Source organism: Electrona antarctica (assembly GCF_951216825.1).
Source record: "Electrona antarctica genome assembly, chromosome: 7".
In the NCBI taxonomy this organism is placed as follows: Eukaryota; Metazoa; Chordata; class Actinopteri; order Myctophiformes; family Myctophidae; genus Electrona; species Electrona antarctica.
In genome coordinates this window covers 7424286-7433953 of record NC_136812.1, presented here as the reverse complement: position 1 = coordinate 7433953, position 9668 = coordinate 7424286, and positions in this window count along the sequence as shown.

The following is a 9668-nucleotide window of genomic DNA, read 5'->3' as shown; positions in this document are numbered from 1 at the left end:
TAGAAGTCCTGCAACAGGCAATTCCAAGTTGGGTTGGATGTTACGTTCATGATATATGGCTTTTTGTTTGTAAAACATAGTTCCCTCTCGCTAATTCTGTAAGCTAATTACAGATAAACAGCATGAAATACAAGTAAGACGCGCAAACGCGGGAAGCGAACGCAGCTCGTAAATTGCAATAACAACAATTAGAATAAATTACGTACTTTAAGGTTTTTTTTAAGTTAAGTTTTTTTAAATTAAATGTTTTTTCAAGTTTTTTTTTGTGTGTGTATGTGTGCGTGCGTGCGTGTTTCTTTTTTAGGTTTAGTTTTTTGTGTGTGCGTTTTTCCTTTTTAAGTTTTTTTTTAAGTTAAGTTTTTTGTGTGTGCGTTTTTCCTTTTTACGTTTTTTTTAAAGTTAAGTTTTTTTTTAAGTTAAGTTTTTTGTGTGTGTGCGTTTTTCCTTTTTAAGTTTTTTTTTTAAGTTAAGTTTTTTTTTAAGTTAAGTTTTTTTTAAGTTAAGTTTTTTGTGTGTGCGTTTTTCCTTTTTTTTTAAGTTAAGTTTTTTTTTAAGTTAAGTTTTTTTTTAAGTTAAGTTTTTTTTTAAGTTAAGTTTTTTAAGCTGCACCCTCTGGTGGTGGGCGGGTGGTGTTACAGCGTGACACACACACACACAGACACAGACACACAGACGTGATCTGCTGGGTCTCATAGTAAATGCTCACTGCATTCGCAATCATGTCGTTTAATTCTGTAGACATAAAAAAAAAAAAAAAACATGTGTCATTTATTTTCCACTGCCTTTTCCAAAAAGTCAACAGGTACAAAAAACAGGTAAAAGTGGGTAGTTTCAGTTTAGATTCTACGTATATGTGCTGCTCTATGTATTGGAAATACACCGAAATCCGTTACTATACACAGGAACAGTCAGATTTGACAGGTTTGACCTTTGTTAGAGCCAAACCACAGATCTATAGTTACAAATGTGGTATTTATATGTGTGCAAAACGTAAGAGGTCCACTCATATATTAATTTAAATTTATTCCAACCTTGTCCATCAGGCGGTAAGTGTGATCCATCCATCCTCTGCTGTCCAACCATCACTACTCTACTGGGATTGCAACTGATAGTCTGAAAATCAACACAAAAGAACAGAGAATTACACCTCATTATTCACCAAACTATATGGAATTATGCTGCAGTGGCACCTAGTATTATTAAACAACCTATTTAACCCATTTAGACCTGACGTCGAAATAAAAAAAAAAGTCTTCTGAAAGAATATATTCACGATTTTTCAAAATAGCAGACTTACAAGCTCGTAGCGCGCCACTCGGTGGCGCGCTATGAGCTTGTAAATCTGCTATTTTTCAATAGCTAAAGCATAACATAATGCTAACACCAAAAGGGGTTCCCGCCCAAAATGGGTTAAATGGGGAAGTGGCTTTTTTACCCTAGACAATGTCTTATATTTACTTTTAATTATATAAGTAGAAATATTGCATTCCATGAATGAGGGGAACCCAATGACGCAGCTTACTAAAATAATACAATCACTTATATCTCTGCATTGATAATAATAATAAATAATAATAAAGCTTTATTTCTATAGCACCTTTTAAAACGACGTTACAAAGTGCTTTACAAAAGGAAACATCACACAGCAGGAAAAACACAGAAACAATGCAAAGCAAATAATAATACAAGGCAGAGTAAACAATCAAAAGAACACAATCAGGAGAGAACAGAATTAAAAGCTAGTCTATAAAAATGAGTTTTAAGCAGAGATTTAAAATGTGGAACTGACTCAGCGAGCCTGATTTCCAGGGGCAGAGCGTTCCATAGGGTGGGGGCCCTAAAGGAAAAGGCCATGCGACCGGACGAGTTCAGGGGCCCCTTTGGTAGGGCTAGGAGTACTTTATTTGAGGATCTCAGACTGCGGGCTGGTATGTATGGGGGCAGTAGGTCTGAGATATAAGGTGGTGCAAGACCTAGGCTGGCTTTGAATGTGATGAGTAAAACTTTGAAATTGATGCGAAATTCAACTGGCAGCCAGTGCAGAGAAGCTAAAATGGGTGTGATGTGATCATACTTTCTTGAACCGGTTAAGAGACGGGCAGCGGCATTTTGTACTAGTTGGAGACTGTGGGTAGATTTTTTTGAGAGGCAGGTGTAGAGAGGCATGCATTGCTCTGATCAGCGGCCATGCCAACGGCCGTGCCTTCCACACCTTGCCTGCGTCTGACTTGACGCCCACGCCACGTTAATCTGACAGGAAACAATGCAACGCTGAACAATAAATTGTTACACAAGTTGCTTAAGAGTCTGACATAAAGCCATGTTCACTTAGTTTCCTCCATTCTTAAAAACCTCTCGGCCAAGGATGGTGCTCTGAAGCCATGTTCACTTAGTTTTCTCCATTCTTAAAACATCTCGGCCAAGGATGGTGCTCTGATGAAGGTCTACTAATCTCACTGAAAGCACAATAAAGTTTCAAGTTTTTTTTTGTGTGTGTATGTGTGCGTGCGTGCGTGTTTCTTTTTTAGGTTTAGTTTTTTGTGTGTGCGTTTTTCCTTTTTAAGTTTTTTTTTAAGTTAAGTTTTTTGTGTGTGCGTTTTTCCTTTTTACGTTTTTTTTAAAGTTAAGTTTTTTTTTAAGTTAAGTTTTTTGTGTGTGTGCGTTTTTCCTTTTTAAGTTTTTTTTTTAAGTTAAGTTTTTTTTTAAGTTAAGTTTTTTTTAAGTTAAGTTTTTTGTGTGTGCGTTTTTCCTTTTTTTTTAAGTTAAGTTTTTTTTTAAGTTAAGTTTTTTTTTAAGTTAAGTTTTTTTTTAAGTTAAGTTTTTTAAGCTGCACCCTCTGGTGGTGGGCGGGTGGTGTTACAGCGTGACACACACACACACAGACACAGACACACAGACGTGATCTGCTGGGTCTCATAGTAAATGCTCACTGCATTCGCAATCATGTCGTTTAATTCTGTAGACATAAAAAAAAAAAAAAAACATGTGTCATTTATTTTCCACTGCCTTTTCCAAAAAGTCAACAGGTACAAAAAACAGGTAAAAGTGGGTAGTTTCAGTTTAGATTCTACGTATATGTGCTGCTCTATGTATTGGAAATACACCGAAATCCGTTACTATACACAGGAACAGTCAGATTTGACAGGTTTGACCTTTGTTAGAGCCAAACCACAGATCTATAGTTACAAATGTGGTATTTATATGTGTGCAAAACGTAAGAGGTCCACTCATATATTAATTTAAATTTATTCCAACCTTGTCCATCAGGCGGTAAGTGTGATCCATCCATCCTCTGCTGTCCAACCATCACTACTCTACTGGGATTGCAACTGATAGTCTGAAAATCAACACAAAAGAACAGAGAATTACACCTCATTATTCACCAAACTATATGGAATTATGCTGCAGTGGCACCTAGTATTATTAAACAACCTATTTAACCCATTTAGACCTGACGTCGAAATAAAAAAAAAAGTCTTCTGAAAGAATATATTCACGATTTTTCAAAATAGCAGACTTACAAGCTCGTAGCGCGCCACTCGGTGGCGCGCTATGAGCTTGTAAATCTGCTATTTTTCAATAGCTAAAGCATAACATAATGCTAACACCAAAAGGGGTTCCCGCCCAAAATGGGTTAAATGGGGAAGTGGCTTTTTTACCCTAGACAATGTCTTATATTTACTTTTAATTATATAAGTAGAAATATTGCATTCCATGAATGAGGGGAACCCAATGACGCAGCTTACTAAAATAATACAATCACTTATATCTCTGCATTGATAATAATAATAAATAATAATAAAGCTTTATTTCTATAGCACCTTTTAAAACGACGTTACAAAGTGCTTTACAAAAGGAAACATCACACAGCAGGAAAAACACAGAAACAATGCAAAGCAAATAATAATACAAGGCAGAGTAAACAATCAAAAGAACACAATCAGGAGAGAACAGAATTAAAAGCTAGTCTATAAAAATGAGTTTTAAGCAGAGATTTAAAATGTGGAACTGACTCAGCGAGCCTGATTTCCAGGGGCAGAGCGTTCCATAGGGTGGGGGCCCTAAAGGAAAAGGCCATGCGACCGGACGAGTTCAGGGGCCCCTTTGGTAGGGCTAGGAGTACTTTATTTGAGGATCTCAGACTGCGGGCTGGTATGTATGGGGGCAGTAGGTCTGAGATATAAGGTGGTGCAAGACCTAGGCTGGCTTTGAATGTGATGAGTAAAACTTTGAAATTGATGCGAAATTCAACTGGCAGCCAGTGCAGAGAAGCTAAAATGGGTGTGATGTGATCATACTTTCTTGAACCGGTTAAGAGACGGGCAGCGGCATTTTGTACTAGTTGGAGACTGTGGGTAGATTTTTTTGAGAGGCAGGTGTAGAGAGGCATGCATTGCTCTGATCAGCGGCCATGCCAACGGCCGTGCCTTCCACACCTTGCCTGCGTCTGACTTGACGCCCACGCCACGTTAATCTGACAGGAAACAATGCAACGCTGAACAATAAATTGTTACACAAGTTGCTTAAGAGTCTGACATAAAGCCATGTTCACTTAGTTTCCTCCATTCTTAAAAACCTCTCGGCCAAGGATGGTGCTCTGAAGCCATGTTCACTTAGTTTTCTCCATTCTTAAAACATCTCGGCCAAGGATGGTGCTCTGATGAAGGTCTACTAATCTCACTGAAAGCACAATAAAGTCTACTGTAGGTATGTGTGTGCCGAAATATTTGTATTCCTTTATTGTATGCACAGCACCTTAGCGGGCAAGGGAAGCTATTGGCTGCCAAGGAATATAATACATATATATATATATATATATATATATAATCTATTGTATTCTCTGTGTTTAAATAGCTCAAACCAGCCTATGGAAACTTGTTGTCTCCCAGGCTCACTGCCAATTCTTCTGCCTTATCCCTGACCAATAAGGGCCCTCTCTGCCTTATCCCTGACCAATAAGGGCCCTCTCTGCCTTATCGCTGACCAATAAGGGCCCTCTCTGCCTTATCCCTGACCAATAAGGGCCCTCTCTGCCTTATCACTGACCAATAAGGGCCCTCTCTGCCTTATCACTGACCAATAAGGGCCCTCTCTGCCTTATCCCTGACCAATAAGGGCCCTCTCTGCCTTATATCCCTGACCAATAAGGGCCCTCTCTGCCTTATATCCCTGACCAATAAGGGCCCTCTCTGCCTTATATCCCTGACCAATAAGGGCCCTCTCTGCCTTATCCCTGACCAATAAGGGCCCTCTCTGCCTTATCACTGACCAATAAGGGCCCTCTCTGCCTTATCACTGATCAATAAGGGCCCTCTCTGCCTTATCCCTGACCAATAAGGGCCCTCTCTGCCTTATATCCCTGACCAATAAGGGCCCTCTCTGCCTTATATCCCTGACCAATAAGGGCCCTCTGCCTTATCCCTGACCAATAAGGGCCCTCTCTGCCTTATATCCCTGACCAATAAGGGCCCTCTCTGCCTTATATCCCTGACCAATAAGGGCCCTCTCTGCCTTATCACTGACCAATAAGGGCCCTCTCTGCCTTATCACTGACCAATAAGGGCCCTCTGCCTTATCCCTGACCAATAAGGGCCCTCTCTGCCTTATATCCCTGACCAATAAGGGCCCTCTCTGCCTTATATCCCTGACCAATAAGGGCCCTCTCTGCCTTATATCCCTGACCAATAAGGGCCCTCTCTGCCTTATCCCTGACCAATAAGGGCCCTCTCTGCCTTATATCCCTGACCAATAAGGGCCCTCTCTCAGGGGTTATAAGGTTAGGTTAAAAGATCAGGTACACAGTAAATTCATCAGTGTTAATTTATCCGTTTTTAACTTTGAGAGAGTACAAATGTAACTGTAAGTGGCCCATTTGGTTTCAGTTTGAAAAAAATATATATATATATTTCAACTTTAATGTAAATGTGTCTTATTTGTAGGCCTATGTTGTCTTTGTTAATGGTACAGCAAGTTGCAGCACTTTCGGAGCGGGAACTTTGGGGGTGGGAGGGGTAACTCTTTGTGAATGCTTTAGTCTCAGTGACCTGTATGTGATTTGGAAAATACCAAAAAGACACTTTGTACAACAATTAACAATGAGGATTTTACTGTGCAAAGAAGAGAGGGAAATATTGTGTAGGAGAAGAAGAGGTATTGGAAACAAGAGGTCAGTGTAACAATATAAAAAGAGAAGTCTAGCACATTAATCTCAAACCAAGAGAAAATTGGCCCTCAATGTCAGAACGAAGGCCTTATTTAATCAACGTGAAGAGCCAAAAACAAGAAACCACTTAAGCATAATTTATACTTTATCGGACAATGGTGACGCATGGCATCGCGTTTTTCGCTTGTAAATCAGCCGGCCGTCGTCTTGTGAAAAAAAAAAAAACCATGTGTCATTTATTTTCCACTGCCTTTTCCAAAAAGTCAACAGGTACAAAAAACAGGTAAAAGTGGGTAGTTTCAGTTTAGATTCTACGTATATGTGCTGCTCTATGTATCGGAAATACACCGAAATCCGTTACTATACACAGGAACAGTCAGATTTGACAGGTTTGACCTTTGTTAGAGCCAAACCACAGATCTATAGTTACAAATGTGGTATTTATATGTGTGCAAAACGTAAGAGGTCCACTCATATATTAATTTAAATTTATTCCAACCTTGTCCATCAGGCGGTAAGTGTGATCCATCCATCCTCTGCTGTCCAACCATCACTACTGGGATTGCAACTGATAGTCTGAAAATCAACACAAAAGAACAGAGAATTACACCTCATTATTCACCAAACTATATGGAATTATGCTGCAGTGGCACCTAGTATTATTAAACAACCTATTTAACCCATTTAGACCTGACGTCGAAATAAAAAAAAAAGTCTTCTGAAAGAATATATTCACGATTTTTCAAAATAGCAGACTTACAAGCTCGTAGCGCGCCACTCGGTGGCGCGCTATGAGCTTGTAAATCTGCTATTTTTCAATAGCTAAAGCATAACATAATGCTAACACCAAAAGGGGTTCCCGCCCAAAATGGGTTAAATGGGGAAGTGGCTTTTTTTACCCTAGACAATGTCTTATATTTACTTTTAATTATATAAGTAGAAATATTGCATTCCATGAATGAGGGGAACCCAATGACGCAGCTTACTAAAATAATACAATCACTTATATCTCTGCATTGATAATAATAATAAATAATAATAAAGCTTTATTTCTATAGCACCTTTTAAAACGACGTTACAAAGTGCTTTACAAAAGGAAACATCACACAGCAGGAAAAACACAGAAACAATGCAAAGCAAATAATAATACAAGGCAGAGTAAACAATCAAAAGAACACAATCAGGAGAGAACAGAATTAAAAGCTAGTCTATAAAAATGAGTTTTAAGCAGAGATTTAAAATGTGGAACTGACTCAGCGAGCCTGATTTCCAGGGGCAGAGCGTTCCATAGGGTGGGGGCCCTAAAGGAAAAGGCCATGCGACCGGACGAGTTCAGGGGCCCCTTTGGTAGGGCTAGGAGTACTTTATTTGAGGATCTCAGACTGCGGGCTGGTATGTATGGGGGCAGTAGGTCTGAGATATAAGGTGGTGCAAGACCTAGGCTGGCTTTGAATGTGATGAGTAAAACTTTGAAATTGATGCGAAATTCAACTGGCAGCCAGTGCAGAGAAGCTAAAATGGGTGTGATGTGATCATACTTTCTTGAACCGGTTAAGAGACGGGCAGCGGCATTTTGTACTAGTTGGAGACTGTGGGTAGATTTTTTTGAGAGGCAGGTGTAGAGAGGCATGCATTGCTCTGATCAGCGGCCATGCCAACGGCCGTGCCTTCCACACCTTGCCTGCGTCTGACTTGACGCCCACGCCACGTTAATCTGACAGGAAACAATGCAACGCTGAACAATAAATTGTTACACAAGTTGCTTAAGAGTCTGACGTAAAGCCATGTTCACTTAGTTTCCTCCATTCTTAAAAACCTCTCGGCCAAGGATGGTGCTCTGAAGCCATGTTCACTTAGTTTTCTCCATTCTTAAAACATCTCGGCCAAGGATGGTGCTCTGATGAAGGTCTACTAATCTCACTGAAAGCACAATAAAGTCTACTGTAGGTATGTGTGTGCCGAAATATTTGTATTCCTTTATTGTATGCACAGCACCTTAGCGGGCAAGGGAAGCTATTGGCTGCCAAGGAATATAATACATATATATATATATATATATATATATATATATAATCTATTGTATTCTCTGTGTTTAAATAGCTCAAACCAGCCTATGGAAACTTGTTGTCTCCCAGGCTCACTGCCAATTCTTCTGCCTTATCCCTGACCAATAAGGGCCCTCTCTGCCTTATCCCTGACCAATAAGGGCCCTCTCTGCCTTATCGCTGACCAATAAGGGCCCTCTCTGCCTTATCCCTGACCAATAAGGGCCCTCTCTGCCTTATCACTGACCAATAAGGGCCCTCTCTGCCTTATCACTGACCAATAAGGGCCCTCTCTGCCTTATCCCTGACCAATAAGGGCCCTCTCTGCCTTATATCCCTGACCAATAAGGGCCCTCTCTGCCTTATATCCCTGACCAATAAGGGCCCTCTCTGCCTTATCACTGACCAATAAGGGCCCTCTCTGCCTTATCACTGACCAATAAGGGCCCTCTGCCTTATCCCTGACCAATAAGGGCCCTCTCTGCCTTATATCCCTGACCAATAAGGGCCCTCTCTGCCTTATATCCCTGACCAATAAGGGCCCTCTCTGCCTTATATCCCTGACCAATAAGGGCCCTCTCTGCCTTATCCCTGACCAATAAGGGCCCTCTCTGCCTTATATCCCTGACCAATAAGGGCCCTCTCTCAGGGGTTATAAGGTTAGGTTAAAAGATCAGGTACACAGTAAATTCATCAGTGTTAATTTATCCGTTTTTAACTTTGAGAGAGTACAAATGTAACTGTAAGTGGCCCATTTGGTTTCAGTTTGAAAAAAATATATATATATATTTCAACTTTAATGTAAATGTGTCTTATTTGTAGGCCTATGTTGTCTTTGTTAATGGTACAGCAAGTTGCAGCACTTTCGGAGCGGGAACTTTGGGGGTGGGAGGGGTAACTCTTTGTGAATGCTTTAGTCTCAGTGACCTGTATGTGATTTGGAAAATACCAAAAAGACACTTTGTACAACAATTAACAATGAGGATTTTACTGTGCAAAGAAGAGAGGGAAATATTGTGTAGGAGAAGAAGAGGTATTGGAAACAAGAGGTCAGTGTAACAATATAAAAAGAGAAGTCTAGCACATTAATCTCAAACCAAGAGAAAATTGGCCCTCAATGTCAGAACGAAGGCCTTATTTAATCAACGTGAAGAGCCAAAAACAAGAAACCACTTAAGCATAATTTATACTTTATCGGACAATGGTGACGCATGGCATCGCGTTTTTCGCTTGTAAATCAGCCGGCCGTCGTCTTGTGAAAAAAAAAAAAACCATGTGTCATTTATTTTCCACTGCCTTTTCCAAAAAGTCAACAGGTACAAAAAACAGGTAAAAGTGGGTAGTTTCAGTTTAGATTCTACGTATATGTGCTGCTCTATGTATCGGAAATACACCGAAATCCGTTACTATACACAGGAACAGTCAGATTTGACAGGTTTGACCTTTGTTAGAGCCAAACC